The sequence below is a fragment of the Limulus polyphemus genome, unplaced genomic scaffold, assembly GCF_000517525.1.
Source record: "Limulus polyphemus unplaced genomic scaffold, Limulus_polyphemus-2.1.2 Scaffold917, whole genome shotgun sequence".
In the NCBI taxonomy this organism is placed as follows: Eukaryota; Metazoa; Arthropoda; class Merostomata; order Xiphosura; family Limulidae; genus Limulus; species Limulus polyphemus.
In genome coordinates, this window is record NW_013666527.1 from 148,200 (window position 1) to 158,279 (window position 10,080).

The 10,080-nt window shown below is 33.4% G+C and overlaps 1 protein-coding gene across 3 annotated transcripts in view; it reads left to right on the forward strand.

The window, feature by feature from the left end:
- Positions 1-3,131, forward strand: part of LOC106461222 (myosin heavy chain, non-muscle-like) — an 88,560-nt gene extending 85,429 nt beyond the window's left edge. The window contains exon 42 of one of the 3 annotated variants that reach the window (XM_022388085.1): positions 2,940-3,131. The gene's annotated coding sequence lies outside the window, so the exon portion shown is untranslated. Of the gene's footprint in view, positions 1-226; positions 1,484-1,963; positions 2,812-2,939 lie in introns of those variants that run through there. The other 2 variants (XM_022388083.1, XM_022388084.1) reach the window with 2 other exon arrangements.
- The last annotated feature ends 6,949 nt before the right edge of the window (positions 3,132-10,080 follow it).

Sequence of the window (10,080 nt, forward strand, 5' to 3'; positions counted from 1 at the left end):
AGTGTTAAATGTTTCTGTGAAATTCTCGTATTTCTAACTTTAGATATTTTAATATTAATGTATTTCAATTGATATAAAAATGCATTATGCTTTGATATGACCATAAATATATTCAAGCTCTGTAATTTTACGCATTTATGTATTTTGTACTTTCTCAGTAATTTGTTTATAGGTCATATTTTTAGTAAACGCGCTTTATGAGAACGATTTACATACTATATTACAGTGGCATAACGTAGCAGACACAAGTCATGGTACCTCAGGCGCATGCTTAGCGCCAATGGATTTGGTTCACGCGAATTTTCGACCATTCGACAGTGCAACTCCATTATAGATAGTTATGACAGGAATAACTAACTTGTCATAGCCCTTTCTGAAGCAGGATATTTTCACAGCGTGATTGTTAAACGTTATAAAGCTAAAAAAACGCAGGATTTCGAAAAAGTGAGCCCACAGTGTAATTCATAAAAGTGGATATACTCGCATGGCAGAGAGTTTAGGACAGCAACGGACACAGAAACCAATCTGGGGCAAAGCCCTAATCTGTAAGTGAAGACTTTGGTTAATCTTGTGATCCAAAGAAAACCATTGCAATTCAGTTTGGTATATCTCTTGACACTGCTAACACTACAATAGAGTCAATGAAGTCTTATAAGTTTGAACCACGACGCAAAATCCGTGTTTGTTTTAATTAAAAAGATACCGGAAAAAGCTGAAATCGCACCAATCCCATTCGACCACATATCTTTAAATCCCTGACACAACTCCAGTGGGACTTTTGTGCTTTTGGTCGGTTTGAATATAGTCTTGGAAGCCATGTACCCATACAGTGTAGGGTCTATGGCAAATTTGTCAACATATAGTTTAAGATTGACCTCAGTGTCCTCTGCACAAGTTTGTTACAATTACGAATATCAACAACTTTATACATTCTTCCCTATAGTTAAATTATTCAAAAATAGTCTAATTATTTTATCAATTTCGCGTTTTATGTGTGTTAAGGAAAAACTCTCGTACTAACTTGAAATTTAAGAATTTGTTAATTAATCTACAAATGTTTTGAAAATTCACTTGCATAACAGAAAAAGCATTTGTATGTAATCCGCTAAATTCGACTTTTTTTTTTCTAAGGTTTTATTCAGTATGTTAAGCCTTGTATACGAGGCTGAGTATGTGCGTGTTGTAAAAATAACAATCAACCCTATTATCCACCTTAAAGATCCGGACAACAGCCCTTGTAGCAGCGAGAAACCATTGTTGTGGTTGATAGTTTAAAATAAAGGCCAATTAAACCGAACCTGGAAGTCTCTTATCTGTCCGTATTGCACAATATAATATTCAGGATGAAATGCCAGATACCGATTTAAAGTGTTGTCTAACGTTTGAGCCAAAAGTTTCACGTACTTTTTCTCATTTTGAGAATGTAATAATTTACAAATGAAACTGGAATATGAAAAGGAATTTGTTATTAAATTCAGTAGTCAGTTAATACAAAGTTGAATTTATTTTAATGTTTTTATTATTATTATTATGTCTTACTTTTTATCCACGTAATTATTTCAACTGTTTAAGAATTTTATTTGTACTATACAAAATTGAAATTAACACTTTTATACACCTATATACATTTGATATTGGGTTAGATTATTAATTACTGTGGAGTAGTTAAGTGACATTGTGAAGTGCTATTTAATTTTCATTTTCAAACGTGAATAAAATAGGGAACTTCACATTGTGTATCTCTTATTTATATTATGTACATGATATCTTAGGAAATAAACGTTTCAGAGAAACAGCGTTTTATATACGTAAAAAATCAGATGTACGAGAACATTTTTATCAGGTAGAGTAAGTGAAATTTGAAGTTTTCTGTTTAATAATCACATTACTGTGAAACTTTACATAAGGCGCCAGAAATATAACACTGTGTTAATAATGTATTTATTTTTTCTGCATTGTCTAGCTTTATCTTGAGAAAACTAGCGTACTGGTTTATTGTGTATTACGCACGTGTATTATTTCAAGTAAATATGTAATTCTACCTGTGCTAGTGACGTCAGTATGTCAAGAGCTTTGAAGAAGCGCCAAAGAAGTTAAGTTGTTGTTTTAGTGCAAAATTTCATAGTAGGCTATGTGTGCTCTGTCTACCACGGAGAATCGAACTTTTATGTCGCTAGTTCGTAAAGTAACCGCTTACTCACCGGCGGACGTCAAAACTAAGTGAGTTACGGTTGAGCTTCAATTGATGATAAATCTTCCACCTGACGTAACTTTGAACAAATAAATCTTTCCTTGCATTTCCTTAAAACAAAAGGTAGATTGAAGAGATACAAAGTTAAAATCCTGAAAATGTTATCGCTGTTATATGAACAGCGTTAGTGTTAACAATTTGGATGAGCCACAAAACAAGTGCAAGAGTTTGTGGATTTTCTTATTGCTAACTAGTGATATATATATATATATGCGTTGCTACTAAGATGCAGTAAGACTTCAGTGCTTCATCTTTAACGCTTTATTACATGTATTTCTAGATATTTTAAATCATATAAGCTCGCGAATTAAGAATTAGCAGTGGGTTTTATATAGTAGATTAGTTTATGTTACTTGTAATGCTGGCCTAATTGCAATCAGCATATAACCATTGAATGTTTTAACTTACCGATCTAATAAAAGGAACGTGTACCCAATTACCTTGAAGTAGAATGATAATCTGAAACTCGTATTACTTTTTATTTAAGCATATATGTAATTGCTTATATTTGTACAATATGTTAATGTCAGCATATTTTATCAATGCATAAGTATCTTTATTTTATTTGTTTGTTACTTTATCTGGTAAATTTGGATTTTAAACTTGTATTCTATCAGTTTTTAATGTCTCATCCTTCGAAGATTGTACATTTACAGCAATAACAATATTCAATTTTCAATAACTTTAGATTCCTGTTGATTTTTCGCGCAATCATGACTAATCAACTTTTACCTAATCACGAAGAGAGCGCTACATAATCAACACGTAAGTTTTGTATATAGCTAACCGAAGCATTCTCTGGTGAAATATGTAACTGTGAGTCTCAGTGGACAAAGTCATCCCGGCCTAGAAGTGTTACAGAGATAGACCAAAAAAAAACCTATACCTTACCATGTGTTTACAGAAAAAGTCTTTGAAACTTTGACATATACTTTACATTGGTTATGAATTTTGTCATACGATGACATCTGTTGAAGAGCAATAAAAACGTTACTTATGAAACAACACATCAAATTAGGTAAGTCGTGTCTGGCTGAACACATTCAGTCGTTCAAACTAGTGCTGGAATTGTAAATACTTATCAAGCATAGTTCAATAAATATAATGAAAGAAGTGTACATTATAGAAGTACTCGCGTATTTCTGAATATACCGTGAATTAAGTACGTTGTTGATTTGTCACTAATTAACTTAAAATTGAACAATAACTTTACATTAAAAGCAAATTTACCAATGGTTGGTGGAGACACTATTTGACATTGGGAGAATCACTACGAGTACACCCCCACCCCTTGGCTCAGCGGCATGTGTGATTGCTTATAATGCTAAAAATCGGGTTTTAATACCCGCTAGCAAACAGTACGAGTTTTGTTGTACACTTGTGCCTACATACGAAGTCTTGGTATAGTATCATTTGCTAATAATACAGTTTGTACGGCCTTCTTCTCATTCTCTTTCAAGTCGAGCTTATACATTTAAATATGTTGCGTTTAACTTTTCCTCTGCACTTTTAATTGACAGTTTCTCGTTGTGATTTTGTCCTGTGCAACTTTGAAATCAAGCTTTTGATCATTTCAAAACCACAACTAACTAGGTTTGTATATGTATGACCGTTTTGTTTCAAGCTTTTAAATTTTCTAACCGCTAACCATAGAATTGTGGTTTTGATCGATACACTATTGAAGCTTATCTTGCTGAAAATTAATAAGTTAGTGTATTCATAACGGCGGTATAATATAATAATAAAATGTTTATATGTTAAATTAAACTTATAAATAAAAAAAAAGAGTTGAGTAATAACAAAAAATATATTAATTTCACAGGAAAAATTACTAAAATTGAGACCTTTGCTTCTGACCCTACTACAAAAACTGGTATTAAGAGGCTCTTCGCCACCCAATGCAGACTTACAACGCTAGAAACTGGGTTTCGATACCGGTGGTGGGCAAAGCACGTGTATCCCATTGTGTAGCTTTGTGCTTAACGGCTCTTCTTAATATATTAATGTTGTCAAAGTTCATTTAAGAGTTATCCAGTAACAAGTTTCTTGGACTTAAACAGTTGTTACTAAGATGCAGTAAAAGGTTCAATGCTTCATCTTTAAAGGTTCAGTACATGTATTTCTAGATATTTTAAATAGCATAAATCATATAAGCTCGCGAATAAAAATTTTGCAGTGGGTTAATCAGAGTTCATAAAAACGATTTGTAAATGCTAATTCACTAGCGTGTTCCCGTAACGTCAGAGTGGCTTGTTTCAGCAGCCCCCAGTGGCACAGCGATATGTCTGCGGACTTACAACGCTAGAATGCGGGTTTCGATACCCGTGGTGGGCAGAGCATAGATAGCCCATCGTGTAGCTTTGTGCTTAATTACAAACAAACAAAAAAATGTTTCAGCACCTGTATATATTTGGTTCGTACTGATTTTTAGACCATTTATACTCTCATGGAAATCCACATCTCTCTCTCTCCAATCGAAAGCCACAGTCCTTTCCGAGGAAGAACACGTGTTTAACGAAAATTGTTTAACAAGCCTTAATTTGTAAAGTGAAAACCATGATCATGAAATAAAACCTTCCGACCCAAAAATGCCATTGCAATGAAGCTATTAACAAGCTAATAAACACAGCTCACAATTTTGAAGTAATATCTATGTCTGCGGAGTTACAACGCCAAAATCCGGGTTTCGATACCCGTGGTGGGCAGAGCACAGATAGCCCATTGTATAGCCTTGTGCTTAATTACAAACAATTATGCAGTAATATCTCGAAATAAACGGCTGTTTTCACGAGAAAGATTACCGTTGAAACCGAAATCACTGAAATCCCAATTGATCACATACCTATCAAGTCCTTTGATGCAGTCCAATGGATTTTATGTCTTTAGTTTACATAAAGACAAGTTTGGAAGTTGGGATCCTGTGAAACGTTTGTCAAGATATATGGTCTAAGATTGGCATCGCAGTGAAGTAAAATTACAATACAAAGCGTTTTCTATATGCACACAAACCTTAATATATTATTTTATTTTCACATTGCTCTTCCTAAACGATAGCATACAATAACCCGTGTACAATGTAGTAGAAAAGGGATAGTAGACATTCATTTAACCGAAATTCTGATATTGAAAGCAGAATTTTCATAATATAAGTAAATAGATATCTGAGCTTATATATATGTGTGTGTTACAAGAGTTATTATAAAAATGTAATAGCTGTAAATATTTGACATCTGACGTAGTGTGTTAATTATGTTACTGAGCTCTCTCAGACAAACAAGTGTTGGGACTGGTTTATAACAAGTTCTTTTGTGACTACGCCATCAACCAAGCTGCGCACACTCTTAGTTAACCACACTTCCTTATTTTCGCATGAATACAAATAACAGTTAACACGAATTATTGATTGATTTGATTAACATTTTGTTAACACTTTGCTTGAAAGAAGCTAAACAAAACTCCTGTCAACTATAAAACAATTCGGAAAACAGGTTTTGCGTGGAACGTGGTTATAAAAGTTAGGACATTTGGTGTTTTCATTTTTTTAGTTAAAATTGTAAATTTGTTTTTAGAAAATCAAAATTGGCTTCTAATATAAATAACGATGCACAATATTCCAGGCACACCTGGAAATCAACAGCTATTTTCATGGGAAATATGACTAAAGAAATTGAAATCACGGCAATCATATTCGACTGCATACCTATCAAATGCAGTTCAATAGCATCAAAGAACACAGGAAAGCAATACAGCCTAAAATAGCAGAATCCAATTTCCAAGTTCTACCAATTAAGAGCTCAAAAACCATTTATAAACGATAAACATGAATTAAAAGCTTTCTTGTTATTGAAATAAGCCTTCAAACAGTGTTTGATATTGCATACCTAACAACCATCCATTCGAAAAACAGAACATTACTTCTTACCGAAGACCTGGATATAAACTATCTGACCTGACTGCTCAACTGGACTAGTATGAATGTGACACCAACGCTTATAACTTTTTAAGTGTGACTTGAAACATTCTTCCAAATAAAATTAAAGTAATTAGCATTTTTTTCAATTCTCAAATGGACAAAAAGAGAGGAGGTTTAACAATCTCTGGTTCGGTTGCCATCTACCACAACAAACAGTTCATCTTTGAGATTAATTCTGTATTATTTTATTGTATTTACACGTATAGGGTTGAGTACGTTATATTAAAACGACTTAAATATGCAAATAATGTGATAACCATAACTGATATAAAGTCAAGGTTGAACAGGATGTAACAGAACTATATTTTGACGTCGGTAATGTGATACCACCGAAAAATGATCCCTTTTCGTAAGGATATATAACAGCTGTTTCCAATAAAATATATTCGTACACTCAGATCATAAAGTTGTGTTCAGATCGGGGATTTGAAATTTCTAAGACGGGATGTCCCTTATACTGAATGGCATTGGAAAAGAAAAAGAATATGGGTCAACTTAGGTAACCAGGATCGCCCAGAAAGAGACCTGCAACAAGTGATATTCAAATCATGGTAAGCAAAGTGCGGCGTTTTGTAACATGTAAGAACCCGCAAACACGAAGGTTAGTAGCAAACGCCATCCACATAAATGAGGCAACATAATCAAGAAGGATTTCCGTCTGGAAGCAAAGCCAACAGGGTATGGGTACGTCAAGATAAGCCTTCCAGTAATATCTCTCATTAACTACTGCATACCTCAAGCAGCTTGAGAATGAAATATGTATTCATGCTATTCCATATAAGGGCATACTAGTCAAATCGTCAGACACAGGGTGTGTGTGATTTGACTGTTGAAACAAGTGGGTACTGGGAAACTGTCGTTCTTGTACACTAGATGGACATAATATAAGTAGTAGTAGTGTGTTTTGGGTATGAAAACCTTATGAAAGAACACCTTGCAATGGGTACTACACTACAGGGCTATTGCCAAGATGCGTAATCACCAGAAAGAGCAATCAGATGTAGCATTGTGATGACGTGGTAAAGGTCCAAAATCATTTTAATATTATGTGCTTAACAGCTAATGACACTAATATTGTGAGAAGGAATTTCAACGAATATTATGTGACAATAAAGTTTCAATTTTAAAATCATGCAAAAAAATTAATATAAGCTGAGTAATCTTATGTACATTAGTGTTAGCAACAAACAGTTTGTAGGCGTTGTTTACACACAAAAGACCTAACATTAAGACGACTTATCTTACACAAAATTTTATGCTAATGAAAAGCAGTCAACAGTCTTTACTTGCATATTACAGGTATGAGATTAAGTCAACTTACCTTACCAAAGTGCATATGGTACTAGATAGTGTGCTGATTCACTCATTAAGACATTAACTGCCGTGTGAAATCAAATGATCCATTGAATTTCTCACAGAATGACAGGTGTGTATGTTACATGTACTATATTGAATTTCCTTACACTTTCGAAACATGTTAGAAGATATACAGTTTTCCCTCACACATAAGATATTAAAGTAGGTAATATACTGGTTTTCTTTTTATATAAGGTCATGCAGCACCAAATAATATGAATTTTCTCACACAGAAAGATGTGTGGAACTAGACACAAAACTTGCTTTCCTCACAAAAAAGAAATAAAAAATTATAATCTGTTTGTTTTTTTTATACAGTGTATGACATACATTGTTTACAATGCATAGTCGAATGGAAGGCAAACCGTCAAAAGCTGTTTTACTGGTATTTGGCATGGAGCAAGTAGAAATATGTCCTCACATTGTATGATTCTTATCTGTACTTAAGTGTCTAGAAGGTGCAGTCAACGTATTATAATCCTGTCAGGATGCAACATTACAAGGGCTAGTTGTTCATCCTTGTATGAATACCACAAATCATGAACATACGTCTGTATTCAAATTAGACCTCACATTAGTATGTTCGACTTTAAAAGAATTTCGTTTCTTCCGCTGCCTTACTTTTAATAGTTATTGTTACATTACATTATCAACGTGTTGCTGTAACAGATCTCTTCACTTGTGAAAATTTCTGTTCTAATTCCCAGCAAAAAACTCTGACACTGATGTGCTGGTTACATAGAGTAGTAGTTCTAAATATACTCTTGTACTGTGAATGTTTGTACTTCAGTTTCTCTTTCTCATGGAAGCTTAATTCTCCTGAATATTAGTTTGTATTACAAAATCTGTTTAATGTTAAAGCTCCAATTCAAGACTTATTTTAATAAAAGATGTTATGTAAATTTATCTACACGTGACTTTATTCTAGTTATATCATCTGGATATTGCTATTTGAGTGATGGAGTACCCTAATTTACAAAGAAGTACAAGGCAACATGTTAAATACAGTCAAGTACCTCGATTTTTCACATTCTGCTGTTGAATAAGGGTCCTCTCATTAAAATGGCTTGAAATTTCAAGTCATTCTTAACAATGATAAGATTTGTAGTGTGTACACGTGATTATTGCTCTAACATCATAACCTGAAGAAGAAAGGTCCACCTTTCGAAAGCGCTCGGGTTATAGGGTTTTTATTCATTTCTGTCAAGACTTCTTGAATCTACATGTTTTTCTAATATCATGAACAACCTGCATGTGATGTTCTCATCCTAGTTAACATTATCAGATACTATATCATCACCCCAATATCACAATTATTGCATGTAACTTTTCTTCTCAAATCAGGCTTTAATATTACGTTTTCATCTTTGGTGATGCTATCAGGTAAACGAGATCAATATGTAACTTATAAATATGACATAAACAAAGAAATTCAAATAATCTGTGTACAGAATAAAATTAAGCTTAACTCGGCCAGTAAATAAGAAATCACACATGAGAATATTACAAACAGAATTAGAATACTATTCAATAATCACAATGACTGTAATTACCTTTCAACGTCAAGTTTATTTCCAAAATGACCATCTGTAATTGGCTGACTGAACTGTGGACGTGCATAGGCAATGTGAAAGAAGATATTTCTCCTGGGATTACAATCTGAAGTTCTATCGGTGCTATATGAATGTAATCTACCTACTGTATATGCTTAATCTACAAAACTGTGAATAAGATGTAAGATGCCCCTTTTACAAAAAAGAAATCTGTCAGACAAGCCCGTATGATCACTATGTTAACAGATAGATGCAAGACTGGACATTCGCCTTGCACCAGACTTACAAAACATTTGGAAATTCCTTAGTCCAACATCAATGCCTATCAAACAAAGTGTGTGTTTTTTATTTGTTTTTTTACATGGCAAAATATCTAAGTCAAGACTTTTCAAACTTTACGTGAATAAAGCGTATTAGTTTCCATTCTATAAAGAAATAAACTTTATGATAATAAGATATATACTCCCTCTATTTTAAGCTGTCTCTTAATTTTAATTCCCAAATAAAATTCAAGCTTGTGGCTCATCTTGACTTGAACCAAGGTAATATTTTAAAAGTTTGAACACTGAGGTATTCTCGAGTAAAACTAATTAGAGTGACGAGATAAGTCTGCAGAACTACAGGAGATTTGACATGATATTTATCACGAAGTGATTCTGAATTCTCTGATTTTGATTGAGTTCTTGCAAACAAAAAGATTAGACACAATGTAAAATACAAATGAACAATCTTTATTATAACATAAACAATATGCACTTGCTTGGATTACAAAGGATGGCTACTTTCACTTGATCAGTAATTTTCTCTAGATCGTATACCATATGTTCTATACATAATGTTCCTTTCCTTTAGTTAATGTTTGATTAACCGAGAGTGAATAGCTCTACCAAAGTGATTGGTTATTTTCATTCAAACATAATGTTACGACAGCGGAAGTCACGTGACTC